Source organism: Macrotis lagotis, chromosome 2, assembly GCF_037893015.1.
Source record: "Macrotis lagotis isolate mMagLag1 chromosome 2, bilby.v1.9.chrom.fasta, whole genome shotgun sequence".
Taxonomy (NCBI): domain Eukaryota; kingdom Metazoa; phylum Chordata; class Mammalia; order Peramelemorphia; family Peramelidae; genus Macrotis; species Macrotis lagotis.
Window position 1 is genome coordinate 155,642,264 of NC_133659.1, and position 20,789 is coordinate 155,663,052.

At 36.6% G+C, this 20,789-nt stretch overlaps 1 protein-coding gene and 1 pseudogene across 2 annotated transcripts in view; one reads left to right on the top strand and one right to left on the bottom strand.

Annotated features, from left to right (window-relative positions):
• The window catches only part of PGBD5 (piggyBac transposable element derived 5), a 174,633-nt gene that overhangs the window by 129,085 nt on the left and 24,759 nt on the right, over positions 1–20,789 (bottom strand). The gene's annotated exons all lie outside the window — the stretch shown is intronic.
• Positions 9,963–10,280, top strand: LOC141513323 (cytochrome c, somatic pseudogene; annotated as a pseudogene).

Here is a 20,789-nt window from a genome sequence, read left to right on the forward strand (position 1 = left end):
TCCAAAACACCCCTGAAAAGCATATGAAGTTGGAGGTAGTAATACAACAGTCCCATTTCCCAGATGTCTGACTACTTTCTTAGGAAAATGGTTTGCATCTGTCCTCCAGAGACCTATTTCGATCTAGGATTTTATCTGATGCTTTCTAGATATATTTTTGGGGTCTGTAAAAGAAAATTCTGGAATATTTGCAGTTGGACTTGATGACTGTAAGCAAAGTCATTGTGGGGGAGAAGAAAGGACACTGAAGGGTGGCTAGTGGTACAGTGAATAGAGCACAGTTCCTGGAGTCAGGAGTACCTGGGTTCAAATCCTGTCTCAGACACTTAATAATTACCTAGCTGTGTGGCCTTAGGCAAGCCACTTAACTCCATTTGCATTGCAAAAAAAAAAAAAAGAAAGGACACTGGGTTTCACTCTTGTTTGTGCCATTTGAAATCTATGTAACCTTCAGTAACTTAATTCATAATAATAGTTAGCATTTATATTGTGATTTAAGATTTGCAAAGTGCTCTATATGTCTTAAGTCATTTGATTCTCACAAAAACTCTGGGAAGTAAGTGCTTTTGTTTTCCCCAATTACAAAAAAGGAAACTAAGGCACAAAGAAGGTTCAAATAGCTAATGTCTAAGAAAGGATTTAAACTTGGATCTTCCAACACAGCATTTATTGTATCACCTTGTTTCCTCACAATTCAATCTCTCTGAATCTAGCTCATCTGCAAGAGGAAAGGATTAATCTTGATGAACTCTATACTCTCTTCTAGCTCTAAATCTATGGTCCTATGTAGTCAGATGATTCCAGAAAGGAATTGGGTATTTATCCTATCATCCTTGGAGTAAATTGAGTCATTTGTTTCTTCAAGGTAAGGGAGTAACTAAACTGCTTAAAATAATAGCCAGCACTCACAATATTATGAGTGTTGAAGTGAATGAAAAGCCAAATAAGCAAAAACTTCTGGATAACTAAAAATCAAGTTATTAATTATATAAGCTGATAATCAGTAAGTTGATGGTTAATAGTTTCTCTCAGTAACCAGACATCTGAAGGAGATATTGAATGTCTTAAATATTTTTTAAAAAGGAAATGCTCCTCACAGAAGAAATCAACCCTAATTTGTGAATAATTAATGAGGTGGGCTGAAAGTTTTTAACTGGAGAACATGACTTGATCATGAGAATCAGCTGCCTCCAGCAATATGGGAAAAGGAATCCATCTCTACTCAGACCATTCTGATTGATTTTCTCCTTCATGAGCTAGTTCATCCTAAACTTCAATGAAAAGGTGCAAAGACACAGGATTAAGGTGCCTAGATTAGATTCTATTTATACTCTAAACAAAAATGATTATTTTTTACACTTTAACAAAAATAAGATCTTCTAGTTGGGTAAGGGACCTTGAAAGAGGATGAATTTTCACAGGTAAAAGTGGGATGGGGTATAAGAAAGCATTCAATTCGAAAGGAACAAAACCAAAAAAAATCAAGGTTGTAAAAAATTCAAAATATGGCAAGTAATTCAGTTTTGATGTCTTGAAGGTTATGTACAGAGAAGTATTAAGTTGAGGACAGATCACGGAGGGTCTAGACAGTTAAACTGAGAAATTTATACTTTATCCTATTGGTCATTAGAGTCCATTAAATTTTGTCCAAAGAAGAGTAACAGGTTCAGAGCTATGGTTGAGAAAAATAAACAATGTGGTCAGGAGCATAAAAGGGACTAAGTCAAAGAGACCTGTTAGAAAACAATCATGGGATGGGAGCGGAGCGTGTCTTAGGTGCTCTCTCTCATAAAACTCATAAGCTAAGGACTCTAACTAAACTTTCAAGAGACAGAACCCACAGTGGGACACAGAGAGGCAGTTCTCCTACTCAAGGTAACCTGGAAAAAAGCAGAAAGGCTCTGCTCCCCGGGGTTGGAGGGGCAGCCCACCAGAGGGATGGCCTACCAGAGTGAAAGAACTTGAGCCTCCTGGAGGCAGCCCCAGGGTGATGGGAGCCCTGGCTCACAGCAGGGGGAGTCTCCTGAGCTACACCCCGGGGAGCACAGAGCACAAAGAGGGGGAACAGCTGGGGGACCTCTGTCAGAGCAAGCACTTGAAACCCAGCCCTCAGGGTACACAGCTGGCAATGTGGTCTTTCAGCAGCCCAGATCCAGGAACAGAAGCAAGCCGAGCAGGTAAGCAGGAGCCCCCAGGGCATGAGCCCATTGAGCTCAGCGAGAGGAGTGAAGAGAGACTGCTGAGCTCTGTCCTCTGCCCCTAGAACAGGACTCTGGGGTTCTGACCACATTCAGATCCTGATTGCAGTCTAGGCCCCCCCATAGAACAGCAGGGGCCCCCTCCACCTCAGCCCTGTGGCAGAGGGGGGCACATATAGTCATTCATAGACCAGGAAGGAGGACAGAGACTCACATACTGAGACCATTGTGGGTGTGTCCCAAAAGCTCAGGAAACACCCACAAAACCAGGCTCAGGCTGGGAAAATGAACAAGCAGAGAAATAAGAGGAACACCATTGAGAAATATTTTGCATATGAGCCCAAGAAGGATCAAAATACTCAGTCTGAAGATGAGGAAGCACAAGCTCCTACATCTAAAGACACCAAGAAAAACAGAAATTGGGCTCAGGTTATGACAGAGATCAAAAAAGACTTTGAAAATCAAATGAGGGAGTTAGAAGAAAAACTGGGAAAAGAAATGAGAGAGATGCAGGAAAAACATGAAAATGAAGTCAGCAGCTTAGTCAAGAAAATACAAAAAATGCTGAAGAAAATAGCATGCTAAAAACCAGCTTAGGTCAAATGGATAAAACAGTTCAAAAAGTTATTGAGGAGAAGAATGCTTTAAAAAGCAAAATGGGCCAGATGGAAAAAGAGATAAGAAAACTCTCTGAGAAGAATAAATCCTTCAGACAAAGAATAGAACTCAGGGAGATTGATGAATTTATGAGAAACCAGGATTCATTACTTCAAAACCAAAAAAATGAAAAATTAGAAGAAAATGTGAAATATCTCATTGAAAAAACAACTGATATGGAAAACAGACTTAGGAAAGATAATTTAAAAATTATTGGAATACCTGAAAGTCATGATCAGGAAAAGAGCTTTGACATCATTTTCAAAGAATTACTACAGGAAAATTGCCCTGAGGGCAAAATAGAAATGGAGAGAATCTACCGATCCCCCCCCCCCCAGAATGAGATCCCAAAAAACCAACCCCTAGGAATATTATAGCCAAATTCCAGAACTCCCAAGTCAAAGAGAAAATATTACAAGCAGCCAGAAGGACACAGTTCAAATATCGTGGAGCTGCAGTCAGGATCACACAGGACTTAGCAGCAACTACATTGGAAGCTTGTAGGGCTTGGAATATAATATACCGGAAGGCAAAAGAGCTTGGAATGCAACCGAGAATCAACTACCCAGCAAAAATGAATGTTATCTTCCAGGGAAAAAGATGGACTTTCAATGACCAGGGATCTGTCTGTTGTGCCACTCAGATACCCTACAACAGAGTCAGAGTGAAAGGAGAGAGAAAATATAATACACGGTAGTGGAGAAATATGAAAGGAGGGAGTTGCGATCAGCAATGGCAACGGTGGAAAAATATGGAAGTAACTTTTGCAATGGACTTACCATAAAGAATGGGATCCACCTGCAACAGAGTTGTTGGTGTTGGAACAAAGACTGAAGCACATTTTTATTATTATTATTGGGGGGGGGGTTGCAGGGCAAATGGGGCTGGGTAGCCTGCCTGGAGCCACATAGCAGGGTGATCCTTGGGTGTCTGAGGCCGGATTTGAACCCGGGTGCTCCTGACTCAAGGGCCAATGCTCTGTTTGCCACCCAGCCACCCCTACTATTATTACTATTTTATTTTATTTGGGGTCTTTTTTTCTTTTTTTGGTTTTTGCAGGGTAGTGGGGTTGGGGTGGCTTACATGTCACATGGCTGGGTAATTGTTGGTGTATGGGGCTGGATATGGGCTCGGGTGCTCCTGGCTCCAGGTCTGGGGCTCCGTCCATTGCGCCACCTGGCCACACCTACAATTATTACTATTTTTTTTTTAAATTTTAATTTTTTTCTCTCCCCTTTACTTTATCGCTCAAGTGAGTCTATATTTTGTGGGGGAGGTTTACTCTTAAACAAGAATATTTTATTAATGTATAAAAAACATTATTTGCACAAAAAAGAGAATAAATAAATATTAAAAGAAAAAGAAAAAGAAAACAATCATGAGGAGAATTAGGAAGGAATTTTAGGAAAGGGAATGAGATATGATCAAGAACATATGTTTAGTTTGGAAAGTAAAACTAGGCAGAAATAGTTTCAAAAGAAAAGGGGAAAATAATGTATGATGACAGGAAAACTAAGTGAGATGAAGGGAAGCTGTTTATATAAGAATTACAGAAATTATACCATACTGACACCAGAAATTGCAGAAAGGTCATCTTTAAAGAGACTTGACATGCTAAATTATACAGATTTTGCAAGAAAATTACAAAAACTGTGAAACTTATTATTGCACATTAAAAAAATTTAGCACATACCAAATACTGAAAAATATGTAATCAAGTAACAAGAATTATGCACCAGAAACTCACTATCCTTTACAAACTAACAAGCAACAAATTGTCATACAAACAAATACAAATCACAAAAATAATTAAGACGATTCACAAATAAACTATTTTCAATGTGGATCATCATTACAGATAAAATTGTTATCCCCAATTACTTGAACCCTCAAAATTTAAGAATGAAGTATAGCTATTGTCATAGTGAATGCTCATGATCTTCAACTTACAGTAAATGAAAAGTTTGGAAAATATAGATGCCTAATTGAAGAAATCAAAATTCTATGACAATCAATCAATTGTTATTAAATCCCTGTATGCATCTTGCGCTGAACTAGGTGTTTCAGGGCAGAGGAAAAGAGAAATAGTTTCTACCCTCAAGGAACTTATATTCTATCATGCAATATATATACATATATAGGTTTGAAATGAGATGAAAATAATCATAAAGCATTTTTAAGTGTACAAAACACAGTATCTATACATTATCTTACTTGATTCTAGCATCCGTGTGAGATAGGTTCATATTTTACAGATGAGGAAACTAAGACTTAGATTAAGTGACCTACTCACACTTACAAAGGTAGCAAGTATTACAGCCAAGTCCCTCCTTATTCTGAGGCCAGTACTTTCAAATGGGCTTGCTTTTCTCAATAAACAAGAAGGGGAGGTCATATGATGAGACTGTCAAGATGATGTTAAGGTTGGATTCTTGAAGAAAATTAAAAGACATCAGCAACTATCACAAAAGGGAATTGAACAGAGGGTTAGTAGGAGAAGAAAAAAAAATCTGTGACAGCCTAGCTGAGGTCAGATAGCTTCAGTTTGTAGTGAATCTGGTCATATGATTTTGTGATTCTCTCAGAATACCCTTAGTAGTAGGAACAGGAAATTCAGTCTGTAGGAGTTTTACCTTACAAGTCTTGTTATGACCCGTTACAACTGCTTCTGCTTTCCCTTAGAAAAGGGCTGGGGGAGGGCTAAGTAGGAAGACAATCTAAATTTCTCAACTGTGGGCTCCACATGTCAAAGAAAATATTTGTGGGTTTGCTTGAGTTAAACTTGTACTGGCATTTGGCCAGAAACTGCCTTGAGAGAGATATCATATCTAGAGCAGAAGCCACTATTGTGTGTTTCAAGTTCAGCTATGATCCTTGCCCTGGGAGAAAAGTCTTCTAGGTTAGCAATGAGAGAAAAGGTAAGAAAGACAAAATGGAAAACTCCAATGTGGTGGCCCTCCAGGTGCTGTGGCTATTCTTTGCTTCCTATCTATACTATTACTACTATCATTATCATCATCATTACCATCAGCACCATAATCATTCATCATTTTTATTAGTAATTTGTCAAATAGTACTACTCAGAGATATATCACATCCTGGGTCATTGCCAGTCATCTTGATTCTTGTCTTGCCACTGGATTCTGATGACTCTGGAGAAGAAACTGAGGCTAAAAATCACATCACCCTCGTGATGTCATTGCCCCTCTGCAATAAAGGACAAACAAGAAGAACGACTCCTTAGACCTCACTAAGTAAAAAACAAAACAAAACAAAAAAAAAACCCAGAATGTTCTTGAGACCCTACAGGGAGAGAATGCCGGAAATATATCTTCCATGCAAACTTGTCACAATTACCCTGGAGTAGAAATAGGATTGACTTTAACACATTAGCATCAAGAGACCATTTATTGGCAGCAATTTTGAGGGACCAGTTCTTGAGATTTTAGGAGATATATATTTTGGCAATCTTATAAGGCCAACTACTACTCTCATTAATCAAACTGCCAAGGCCATAAGTATAGATGAGCTCAGAAAATTCCAAGAACAGAGAGAAGGAGGTCTCTAAGAGTAAATCTGGTATAATTATAGGGAACAACTGACAACTTTGGGAATTTAGGAACAGTTAAAACCTTGGGTAGGTACTTAGGAGGAAAACTGACATGATTGAAAAATTATTATCATATTAGTTAAGATCAAAATTGCTTACTATTACTTACTATAGAAGATAGAACAGCCTAGAGTAAAGGACCATTTCACTCAACATATGACGATGGGGGTGAAACTACAGCTCTGATACTTACTGTGTTATCTTGAAAAGTCATTTTACCTTTCAATTTCCTCACATAACAATGTATAACTAAATTCCACAAGGTAATCATGGGGAAAATGTTGTACAAATCTTAAAGTGCTACATGAGAAATATTAGGACTGGAAAGGACCTTATAGACATCTGTGTAATGCAATACTTTTGGTTTGCAGGTAAGCAAACTCAGGCCCAGAAATTATTTTCCTTAGATCATAGAGCTTTATAAGAATCTTCACACATGTAAACACATAATTTAGTCTTCAGGCAATCTCTGTTCTTTGTCTCCTCCAACCCCATAAAAATTAAATATTTTAGGGAAATGTAGTTTAGAATTGATAGAATGCTTTGTACATAGTGTATGCTTAATAAATGTTTCACCAGCTAGTAGCACAGTGAATAGAGTCTGTAGCCAAAAAGACTCATTTTACTGAGTTAAAGTCTGGTCTTACATACTTACTAGCTGTGTGACCCTGGGAAAGTCACTTAATCCGGTTTGATGAAGTTTTCTCATCTGTCAAATGAACTGGAGAAGAAAATGGCAAACTATTCAGTATATTTTCTAAGAAAAATCCAAATGGGATCACAAAGAGATGGATATGACTAAAAAATATCAAAAAATAATTTTTATTTAGTCTATCAAAAATACTTCATTTGAATGAATTCAAATTGAATGAGCAGCCTGGTATAGTAAATAAAACATAGCATTTGTAGTCAAAAAGACCTGGGTTCCTTTTTGTAGAGGCAGATAGAGGTATTACCATCAGTTGGGGAAATGATTGAAAAAGTTGTGGTATATGAAAGCATAGAATAATATTGTGCTATAAGAAATAATGAGTCTGTAAATTTCAAAAAGAAAAAACCTGGAAAGATTTAAAGGAACTGATGCTACACGATGGGAGAGAACCAGGAGAACATAGTATGATGATCAACTATGATGGACTAAACTCTCTTCAGTAGAACAATGATCAAAGACCATTCTAAAAGACTTGTCTTAGAAAATTCCATATTCATCCAGAGAAAGAACTTTGGAGTCTGAATACAAACTAAGCATACTATTTCTACTTAAATATTTTTATTTTTTCATTCTTATGTTTTTTTCCTTTTGTTCCGATTCTTCTTTCTCAGCATTACCAATAGAAATGTGTTTAACATAAGTGTACATGTATAACCTAGATCAGATTTCTTGCTCTCTTTGGGAAGGGGGAGGGAGTAAGGTGTGGAACTTAAAAATCTTACAAAAATGAATGCTGAAAATTATTTTTTTTAGGTTTTTGCAAGGCAATGGGGTTAGTGACTTGCCCAAGGCCACACAGCTAGATAATTATTAAGTGTCTGAGGCAAGATTTGAACTCAAGTATTCCTGACTCCAGGGCTAGTGCTCTATCCACTGCACCACCTAGCTGCCCCCTGAAAATTATTTTTACACCTTTTTGGAAAAAATACAACTAAGAAAAAAAGAGGACCTGGGTTCAAATTCTGACACATATATTAACTAATTACATTACATGATCCACAAACCTCACAGAGATGCAGGCTACTCCTTTGTTAAATGAGAATTAAAATAGCACCCACCTCACAGGACTGTTGCAGGGATCAGATGAGATAATAGATGCAAAATTCTTTGCATACCCTAAAGCACTTTATTAAATGTGAGGAATTTTAATTATTGATGCTATCCTGGGACAAGACTAAAATCAAAGAAGATTATGGATATGAAAATATTATGGAAAGGACAAATTGCTACACAAAAGTAAAGCTTTGTCTTTATACCATCAACTCTAATAGACTGTGCTACAGATCATGCTTTTACTCTATGTAGTAATGCTTTCAGAAGGCTGAGGTAACTTGCAACTCACAGAGTATAGAATGCTATAGATGAAAGGAAACATATCATCTAGTTGAATTCTTTAATATTAAAGGTAACACCAACAATAATAATAACTCCTTCAGAGTTCAACCTACAGTTAATGTCAAGAAGGGGAAGAGAGTCAATGACAAAAATAGCATCCTACCAGCCATGATGATGGACAGTTGGGATTTTGTGTGCCCCAAGACAATTACTGTTTATATAGAATGCCGGCAGAAAACCTGTAATATTATGGACCAGACTCTGCTATGAACCAGACTCTGGTGGACTCCAGTCAGTGAGATATAACTGCCCTTAAGAGCCAAAGGGGGGAAAAAATGGGGCATCATAGGGTTGCAGGCTTACCCTACTCAAAAGCATTATGAAAAATTAGGTTCCTATTGAGGATCAATGAATAAAGAGGCTGTTTCATATTCATGTAATATCACAAGATGCAAGACACATCAAAACAAATTAGAAATACCAAATATCTACTTGTTGGAAATGCTTCAGTGCAAAATGACACTAACTACTAAATGAGGAAAACTATGAGAATGAATGAAATAGATAGTATGAATACTTTCATTAAGTGTGAATACTATCTCAATAAAACTGGAAATGGATCTCATCTGCTAGAGGTTAGGGCTTTATATAACTTTTAAATTTTTTATTTTTAAATTTTATTTATTAAAGGCAATGGGTTAAGTGATTTGCCCAAGGTCACACAGCTAGGTAATTATTAAGTGTTTGAGGCTAGATTTGAACTCAGGTCCTCCTGACTCCAGAACTGGTGCTCTATACACTGTACCACTTAGCTGTCCCTGTATTACTTTTAATAAAAAGTATTCTTAGCTTCAAGTCACATAACATACTGTTGACCAGTTATGGATCAATTATAAAAATTACTATAATTCTAAGTTTAGATTAAGTGAAACAGAGAAGCTACTAAAATATGAAGATAGAAAAGCTGAAAGACTTCAGGTACTGAAAATTTTTATTCAATGCAAACTGCAAAAATATCAAATTTTTAAAAAATGTCAAAGTTTCAAAACACTTTTGAAAGGGAAACAGACAAGCAATGAGAATTCCAAAAACCCACATTTTTCATCTTGATAATATGTGAATTCCAATAGCAGACTAAATATATGAAAATAAAATATGTTGACTGATGAGCAAAAAAGATATACCAAAAGAAGAACTTATTATTCAAAAGAACTGTTATCTTACAAGCATTGTGGAAGAACATATTCTCCCATAGTGTTTGGGAAAAAAAGCATAAAAACATTTAAAAACCTTCAAAAAGCAGAAAATGTGAGGGTTGTTGCCATGGCAAGATTCATAAGAGGCAAGTTAAAATTATAAGGAATGTGTACCCCTAAAGTTAGAGGTCAAATACCACCAAAGGGCAGAGGCAGCCCCAGGCGCAGAGGGCCGAGCCGGGCAGTCGTCCACCATGGGAGACGTGGAGAAGGGCAAGAAGATATTTGTGCAGAAGTGCACCCAGTGCCACACGGTGGAGAAGGGCGGCAAGCACAAGACTGGCCCCAACCTGCACAGGCTCTTTGGCCGCAAGATGGGCCAGGCCGCAGACTTCTCCTACACCAACGCCACCAAGAACAAAGGGATCACCTGGGGAGAGGACACCTTGATGGAGTACCTGGAGAACCCCAAGAAGTACATCCCCGGGACGAAGATGATCTTCGTGGGCATCAAGAAGAAAGGGGCGAGGGCCGACTTGATAGCCTACCTAAAGAAGGCCACCAACGAGTAATGCTTGTCTGCCACCTTATTTATTTTAAAAAGGATCTGATGAGATTTCTTTCCTTTTTTTACATGTACCATAACGACCCTATTTAAATTGATTTTATCGACCTGAGCACTTCGATCATGAATGACTGTTCTAATAGAGAAATTATGTAGATTAGGTAGGCTTGGGTTTAGATAAGAAATGATCCCTTCTCTCTGTTTTGGTCATAAGTCTAGTTACAATCAAGCTGTCACACTTGAATGTTTATTTTAAAAGATTTAGGCAACTTTTTTTTTAAACCAAGGGCTATGTGCCCCACATTTAAAGTTTAAAGTTTTAATTAAATCTGGCTTCTTTCACTAAACTATGGGGAAAGCCTACTTAATAATTTCATATGACTTTTACCTGTTATGGGTTTTGGGGGGTGGGGGAATTGTTCTTGGGAGGGAGTTATGCCCCAGCCTGTCCAAAGGCCAGTCCTATTGAATCCATCTTAAGTTCCTTAACTTTGTGCATAAATAACTTAATTACAATGATTTCATTAAATACTGCCTTTAACCTGTTGAAAGGCATTTCAGTGTATTGTCTAAGGACTGAGTAAAGATCATCCCATCACTGCAGGAATTCAGTTGGAGATAGGATCTCCTGACTTGCTAAGTACCTGTTTTAAAGACTTGTTGAATTGAAAGATTACAGACATGTTCTTAGTATGTGAATAGCAGTGGTATATTCACTTGGAGAGTTCAGTTTAAGGATGTACCATTAGTACTACATCTGTAGCCATATTTAAAACTTAATGCACTTAGAAGATTCAGTTGTATGGAGATGTGCCATTAGTGCATCCGTGGTCACCCCCAAAACTTGATTCAGCAATTAAACATCTGTGAATATAAAAAAATACAAAAACAAAAACAAAAACAAAACACCATCAAGACAGACATGGAAAATACTGAAGAACAGTACAAAGGTATGGGAAGAATATTTCACTATCTAAATGACATAAATAATAAAAAAAATGTAGAAAGCATTGCAGGACACAAAAATATATGAGACATTCTAGATTCTATTGAATTAAGGAAATATAAAAAGTCAAAAAATTAAATATCAATTTAAAAACTTTACTACAGAGACTTGAGAAGAAAGAAAAATCTGAGGTAAGACAGAAAATGTCATACCCCCAAAATGTAAGTTGGATCAAGTGAGAAACATAAAGCTTACTATTCAAAACATACTATTTTTCACTTTCTTCATTTGAGTGTTTTTTTCTTTAAGCCTGTGTTCTCTTTCACAACATGACTAATATGGTTATATGTTTTGTATGAATAAACATGTATTACCTATATATGATTGCTAACTGTCTCAGGGAAGGGGGAGGTGAGAGAGAGAGAAAAAATTCAAAACTAAAAATTTAAAAATGAATGTTAAAAATCAACTTTACATGGGAAAAATAAATATTATTAAAATAACATCAGAACAGTCACAATAAGAGAGATGACAAATTCTATTTTGGCCTATGAAAAAAATGGAAACTAATGGGGCTGGATAAGAACTATAATTACTACCTTAAAGTTTCACAGTGAGGAAAGAATTATCATCAAGTCATTTTACTAATTTCTCTTCAAATATGTCTGATCCTTAAAAGAATGCAACATGTATCTATTATAAAGCTTGAGGCCATTAATGATTTCTCTGACAAAAGGTCAATAATATGTTAAAATATTTCATACAAAGCATTGACAGCTTATATTATTAATAAATTTTACAAATACAAGAAAACAATATATTGACTAAGGAGCAAAAAGAGTGAGCAAGGGTATAAAGAGCAATTTATTGTCACTATAATAATTAACGAAGAAGCTGCTTGAAAGTATTGATATATTTACTACCTCTTTGACTCAGTTCTGCATTCATGGTTTGATGAAATAATGAAAATACATAAAATAGATCCCAGGAGGGTGAAAGCATAAGTGTTCTTGATGTCCACAAAGGCAACATTTAAAAAAAAAATTTAAATCATACTGTTACTCAATGTTACGAGTGATTCATATAAAAATAGCATTTTTTTCAGGGACACAATTTAAGCTTATTATGGTTTTTATCTAGTCTTTAATCAATTATTATCTCTCCTAAATAGAGTTAAGATAAAAATGATTTGGGAAAAGGAAGCATTATACATCTTTCTGATGGTCCTGCCTGCCACTAAGAGTTTTACTGATACTTTTGGTGACACTAGAGAAGAAAAGTTTAAATCCTAATAATTTTATTAAATTACAAAAAGCAGTTAAAAAGCAGTTATATTATCCACCTGTGTACCAGTCCACAGAACACTGAATATAAATAAATAATAGCATTATAGCAACTTGTTCTCATATCATTTCTATTTAAGCCAGCAAAAGAAAAAATATCTAAACAGAATGCTATACTGCTATTACCATCATCAAAATCACCACTCTGTTCCTACTATTCCTACTGATTGATGACGATGATGGTGGTGATGTTATTGTTGTTGTTGATGATAATGATATTTATAGGCTCTGTGAAGTACTGGATACAGAGTCAGCCTCAAGGTCAGGAAGATTTAGTCTTACATTCCACTTTTATCATATCATGTCCAAAAGATTCTGGGCAAGTCATTTAACATTTTAATGCCTCTGGCAACTCTGTAAAACCATCAATTGCCATGAGGTACCACCTCACATCTATTAGATTGACTAAGATAAAAAAAAAGGAAAACGATCAATATAAGAGAGACTATGGGAAGATTGGGACATTATTGAGACATTATTCACTATTAGTGAAATTGTGAACTAAACCAATCATTCTGGAGAACAATATGGAACAATGCCCAAAGAGAAATAAAACTGATCATACCCTTTGAGAGGATATGATTTCTCTCTCATCACACTCAATTTGGATCAGGGTACAACATGGAAACAAAGTAAAGACTGACAGATTGCTTTCCATGGGGGGTGGGGGGAGGGAAGTAAGATTGGGGGGAAAATTGTAAAACTCAAATAATATCTTTAATAAAAATTAATTAAAAAATAAATTGGGGTGGTCTGTTGGATCAAGGCAGCTGAGTCTGATACAAATTCAATATCATTTTCTTCAAGAATTAACTCATCTTTTTAGGTTTGTGAAAAATACACAAGCAAAACCTGGTCTCATGCACACTCTTAAGTTATATTTTTCACCCAAGAAATTCCTGATTGTGACAAGTGAACCAATCTTTTGAATAACAACATTAATAGGAAGTGAGGTCTTACCATTTCTAATAGCCATTAAATAGAATGTACTTTACAAATATTAAATGACACATAATTTCCTCATGTTCATAAATCTTCATCATACTGTTAGGCAAGTTAAAATAATAAAATTAAAGGTTGTGACCACATGATTTCTGCTTCATATCTCAATGCCAGACAGCATGCAACTAAGATGACAAAGTTACTCTAGGTTTCTGATGGGGAACAGATAAATTAGTCTTAAAACATTCATTTGCTCTTTTTAATGATGATTTTTTCCCTTTTTACTTTAGGGGAAGAGAAGAAAATGAAAGAACCTTTTACAGGAAGAAGCCAGGTGATCCACCAAGGCAGCAGTTTGTTTTGTCAAGATTTCCTTTATCAAGATGTTAACTTATTTTGCAAGAGGTTGGGGGTGGGATGGGGGGGAGGGGGTGACAGGAACATAAATCTAGCTCCTGAAAGGATCACAGAAACTGTATATCTAGTACAACATTATCATTTTACAGATGAGGGAACTGTGACACTTAAAGGTTAAATTACCTGCCCAAGGCCACCTAGATAATAAATGGAAGACCCGGAATTTGAACTCATTTTTAGTGACCCTAAACTCTTAAAGTTTGGTACTTTTTGTTCTACGTCATAAAGAAGAACAAGAAACAGAAGTCTCATTTGAGGGAACAAGGCACCTGTCTCAGAATCAAGGTCAGCACCAAAGGAGGAAACTCTTCATCTTTAAACTGTACAGTTACTACCCTTTGTCTCAATTCCATTCTTCTTGGTTAATGGTTAAGAAGGAAAGGGCTAGGGGTGGCTAGGTGGTGCAATGAATAGAGCACTGGGTCTGAAGTCAGGAGTATCTGAGTTCAAATTCGGCCTCAGACACTTAAAAGTATCTAGCTGTGTGGCCCTGGGCAAGCCACTTAACTCCATTGCCTTGCAAAAAAACTTAAAAATAAAGGAAAAAAAAGGAAAAAAGGAGGAAAGGGCCTAAGGTCTATATGATTCACAATTTCCTCTTCCACTCCACTAAGATTCTGCTCACAGTTTCTGCCCCAGGCAGGCACATGCTGACCCTGACCCAAATCATATCAGAATGTTAACCTGAGAGAAGGAAAGGCAGTAGCTTAGGCTAATTAGACTAATAGAGACTAATTAGAACTTGTCAGGCTAACAAACAACTGTCTATCCAAATGACAGTGATTGCCACTATCACCAGCACAACTCATCAGTACATCCTCACCAAAGGCCTATATAAGCCTATGACTCTTTCCTTACAAAATCTCAGATATAGAAGGCACTTAACAGAGGCCATCTAAGGCATCTTGTACCTGGACACAGCATCCTCTGCAACATTCCTGAATAGTGGTCATGCAGCCTTTGTTTGAAAACCTTTAGTGAATAGGGAACTTCTTCCCAAGATAGCCCATGCACTTTTGGTTCAACTCTGCTAGGAAGTAGTTCCTTAAATTAATCCTAAATTGAACTCATCCATAGTTCCTAACCCTACACCTATCTCCAAAAAACTGAAGCAGAAAGGCAATTGTCAAATTTCAATAGGCACTTTCCTCTAGAGAGGTCAAGATACTCTACTAAAACTTAAATTATTTTCTACTCTGTATTCATATGAAATAAAAGGAGGAAGTTAAAAGAGGGAATTATAAAGTATAAAGAAGGAAGGTAAGTGCCACAGTGGAGGAACACTAGGCTTGGAATCAGGTAGATTCATCTTCATGGATGCAAATCTGGCCTCAGATTAACAATGTAACCCTAGGCAAGTCACTTAACCCTCTTTGCCTAAGTTTCCTTGTCTTGTAAAAGGAACTGGAGAAGAAAATGGTAAACCACTCCAATATCTTTGCCAAGAAAATTCACCAAAAAATATGCCAAAAATAGGGTCACAAAGTCAAAAATGACTGAACAACAACAACAGCAACTGAGGCTACCCTAGTTTCTCCCTGCTTCTATTTACTTTGGAGATGCTTGAAGGGAATTTTCAGGATGACATTAATTAAGATAAAACAAGGCCAATCTGGTCATCGATCCTACTAACAGCAAAGAACCCAAATTTTTGTCTTGAAATGTCACTGGCATTGCTGTAAAACATAGGCCAGAACCTTGAACAATTAAGTTCTTCTAACAGGACTAGTTTGCTAATGGAACTTCTTGGATCCCCTTCAGTTCTCTCAGTCTTGTACAATTGCATTTTGCATTAGGTTTGAGAGGTGAGAGGGCCTGGGCTACTTAGTAGGAGTTTTATTGTAAGTAAAGTCCAAATAAGGATTAAGTCTGGCTTTTTGGGAAGAAGTCTTTGATTATAGGCTGAAGTCCAAACCTCCTTCTGGAATGAAATCTTCTAATATTCTTTCATTCCAAGCAGTGCAGTCTGCTTTAAAGATTTTTGCTAAAGGCCAAGGACTTGACAGTTTGCTATTGCATGTTCACCAAGAAGGCTCTAAGAATGGAAAAGTAAGGATACCCTAGAGAAGAAAGACTGTAAGCCCCACTGGGACTGTTCTTTAGGGCTTATTTTTAGTTTCGTCCTTCTCTTCATAAAGGGCAGTGTAGTTTAATAGTTAGGAAGTCAGTCTCAAGAGTCAAGAAGATCAGGAAGTTGAATCTTTCCTCTGATACCTACCCACTGGCTAGGTAATTCTGAGGAAGCAGAGTTCAAATAGATTTAATTTTAGTTCAAACCCTGCCTTAGATATTTAACTGTGACATCCCTGGCAAAATTTCTCTTACTCTTAGTTTTCTTATCTGTAAAATGGGGATAATAATAGTTCCTCCCTTACAGAATTGTTATTAGAATAACATGTAAAGGTTTTTGCAAACCTTAAACCACCAAATAAATGCTATTATTAGTAGTAATCATCATCATTATCATCAATCTGTGCCATTCATAGTTCACTAAGATCATTATTTGCAGTAAAGCTACTAATCTTCATTGGTACAAGTAATTTCTTAATTCTAGATTCCTCTATGGTAAGAAATCATGGGTCCAATCCTTATCCCTAAATTTCATAGCATGTTACCAGGATGCCATTTTCAAGTTCTTGTCCTTTCTTCATTCAAAGTTCATCAATGGAAAAAAATAATAACAAAATTAATTTGAAAGAAGAAAAGGTCAAGAATTTCAAAAAAACTAAAAGGCAAAAAATATGAGGAAGTAGATTCAGGAGTACCAGATCTTAAACTACATTATAAGATGAGAACATGTTTAAGTGTAAAATGGATGCTTGATTATTTTTAAATTAAAATTTTTTAATAAATAAGACAAATATTAACCAAGATTAAAAGAAATGCAGACAATTTGAAAATCATTTCAAATACTACTGTGATATAAGTAAGAAATGTTGAGTTAGTTGATTTAGAAAAAATGGAAAGACTTGTTCCTACAGAGGAAGAAGATATCCATCTTCAGAGAAAGAATTGACAATTAGGAATATGCATAGTATGATCATATATATATAATATACATGTGTGTGTGAATATATGTATTATATATTTATATATATGTGTGTGTAAATATATGTATTGTATATTTATATATATAATATTTATATATGTTCTTGTGTAACTATAGGGAGGGGGTGAAGAGGTAAGGAGAAAAATAAAATAGGATAAAATAGAAAATGTACAGCAAAGAACAAAAGTAAACCAAGAAGGAATCACAAAAGCTGGGTTGCTTTGAAAATAATGTATAGCATTTATTTCATAGGCTTTCTTGAAATGGAAATTTAGTGTTTTATGTTGAATCCTCTCATATTCTGCTGTGCATGTGGATTTGTTCTTAGTTTTTCTTTTCTTAATTTGTATTTAATTTGAAAATCAGTTAATTTAAAAAAAATGCTTAAGTTCATCAATGGCATGACCTTATCTAAGATCCTAGAAGGTACCCAGATGGTAGTGTGGGTAGGTCTGGGATCAAGAAGACTTGAGTTCAAATATGGCCTCAGATAACAAAGCTAGCTTTGTGATTCTGGGCAAGTTACTTAACCTTTTGGATTCAATTTCCTCATTTGTAAAAAACTGGAAAAGGAAATGTCAGTCTCTTTGTCAAATTTGTAGAGTTGAATGCAACTGAAATAACTAAACAATGAGAACAACAAAATAGAGATAATGATAACATCTACCTTCCAGGGTTGTTGTGAAGATCAAATGAAATAATATCCATAAAATGCTTAGCGCAGTGTCTGGCACATAGTAGGTACCTTTTTAAACATTTGTTTTCATTCATTTTCTTCTCATCCTCCTAGAAAATTTTCTAGATTCCCTCCTATCAAAGCCTTTACTAACTGACACTAACCAACTCCCCCCCCCCCCCACTTTTTTCCTACTCTCCTCAAGTGAAATCTAACTAAAGTTAATACTTGCCAGGGAAAAGAATGGGGAGTCATGAATAACCCAGGCTATGCTCTTGTATTAGATTTAGTGAGAACTTGAATTTGTAATGGAGGTGAGAGAATGAGTAAGTTCCTTTTAGATTCTAAAATCTTTCCATGACAAAAGAAAGGGATTTTTCAGAGCCCTAAGATTCAACCTAAAATCACCATCACTCATGGCACTGTGGGTCTCCTCCCAGAACATTCCAATTAGACACACATTACTAGGAAACAGAGCTACCACACAAAAGTGGGCCGTATGAGGGAAGTAGAACTGGCAAAGGCAGTAGAAGCCGCAAGAGACAACTGTGCCTAGCTGGGCAGCCCAGTCCAGACAAACAGCCTGAAACAGCAGGGGGAAACAAGAGACCCTCCTTCCCCTGATCTGTGCATCATGTGGGAGGAACAAGGGAACAGCACATGCTCTGAGGCTGGAAAGGGAATGAGCCAGGATATCACAATACCACACACACATCATGTTCCTAGTCCCAGTTAGCACCATGTTGTCTGCCATGAGGCAGCAGAAGGGAGAGAACGGCCTGGGAGAGAGGTGACAGTGTCTCAGAAATGATTCTTCCCAGTCTCCTGACATCTTACGTGACATTATAGAAATTGCCAACCATATATGGTCCTCTATCAAATGAAGAAAGAGGGAAACAACATATCAATTCTCATGGCAGAAATTGTTGGACAAAGTGAGAGGGAGGGCATCTCTCTGCTCCTGACCTACCCAGGCTAACAAACCTTGCATGTTGCCCTAGGGAAAGGAGAATGTGACTGAAATGTGATCATTCAGTAAACACGATACAGAAGTTTAGCAAACTGATAAACAAGTTATATTTTCAATCATAGACACTCTACCACATAACACTGATGAGTTGAAAGCATTAGAACAGCTAACATCTTTTAGTGTGCTCTGTCACTGCTCCAGTTACTTTTGAAGCATAGAGGCAGTGTGATTAATGGGAAATACATGGGACTAGGAACCAAGACCTTGTCCTAGCTCCTGGAATTAGTTAGTTTTGTGATCTCCACCAAACAATGTAATCTCTGAGTCTCATGTCCTAGATAATGTCAGATCTTTAATGGTTCCTTTTAGCTCAGAAATTCTAAGGTTCTCCCAAAGGCCTGTATAGTGTCTTTCATTCTTTTTTGCTAATTTTGTCTCTCTGAGTCATCATTCTTCCTAAAACCCTGAACTTTTCTTTCTCAAATGCTGCCCCCTTCTTCAAAATTATCAAGTCCTCTATTCTAGGCTCAGATTTTCAATAAAAATTATTTTAGCAAATCTTTGACTCATCTAACCTTTAGTCTATATAATATGCCCATATGTTAACTAAAAGTAGAAAATGAATAAAAGAGAAGTATTAGATTGTATCCAAGAGCATAAAGGCAGATAACTGGTAAAATGGATAGAGTATGGAGATCTGAGTCAGCAAGACCTGAGATCAAATATGGCCTATGATACTTTTTGGCAGTGTGACTGCTGGGCAAGCCACTTAAATTCCATTTGCCTCCATTTTCTGATCTGGGAATTGTAGATAAAACACTTACTTTCCCATTGTGCAAAAATAGAATGAAATAATATTTATAAAGTGAACTTTAAAGTACTATATACATGCTAAGCATCATCATCATCATCATCATCATCATCATCATTATTATTATTAGGTGAGCTCCTTGAGGTCAGAGACCATCAGGAAATGATTTCATTTTTTGCATTTCTATCTGTAGTTCCTAGGAGAGAGCCTGACACCCAATAAGTCCCTAATAAATGCTTTTTCATTCATGTACCAATTCCCCCCCATATAACACAAATTTAAATTCTATGAAAATGAGACAAGCACATCCTTCATCTATTTTTGCAAAATTACCCACATACAACCCAGTGCTCAACAGTTCCGGACGACTTCCTCTCTTCCACTCAATGGATGTGTGGAGGCTTGTGAGTGATTCCCCACTACAGGCTTAAGGAGAGGTAAAGTCTGTCCAAGAAATGTCCCTCTTTAAGAATATTTGGAGTTATCAATTGGGGCTATCAGTATTTTTCTATTACTTTCTGCTATTCCCACCATTTCTCCAAGATCCCTAAGGTTTAGTTTGAAATCATATAATCTCAGAGAATTTCAATTGAAGTTAGACATTTCAAGGTCCTAAGACCCAATGCTCTACTAATTATTTTGGTACCCCCAAAATAAATTAACAGAGCAAAACTATTATGTAGTCCTTTGTAGGAGCAACTCTCAACCAGATTAGTATCTTCTACACATGCCTACTATCAACATCTCTATAACAAATTATTCTCAGTTTACAGATAGACAAAGGGCAGATAACATTTTTTTTAGGTTTTTGCAAGGCAAATGGGGTTAAGTGGCAGCTGGATAATTATTAGGTGTCTGACAATATGACCAGGAAGAATAATGATCATTGTTGGAAGGGTTGTGGGAAATCTGGGACACTATTACACTGTTGGTGGAGCTGTGAACTCATCCAACCCTTCTGGAGAGCTATTTGGAACTATGCCCAAAGGGCAACAAAAATGTGCATACCCTTTGACCCAGCAATACCACTACTGGGTCTATACCCTGAAGAGATGATGGAAAAGGGGTAAAAACATTACTTGTACAAAAATATTTATAGCAGCCCTGTTTGTGGTGGCAAAGAATTGGAAATCAAGTAAATGTCCTTCAATTGGGGAATGGCTTAGAAAACTGTGGTATATGTATGTCATGGAACACTATTGTTCTATTAGAAACCAGGAGGGACGGGATTTCAGGGAAGCCTGGAGAGATTTGCATGAACTGATGCTGAGTGAGATGAGCAGAACCAGAAAAACACTGTACACCCTAACAGCAACATGGGGGTGATGTTCAACCTTGAAGGACTTGCTCATTCCATCAGTG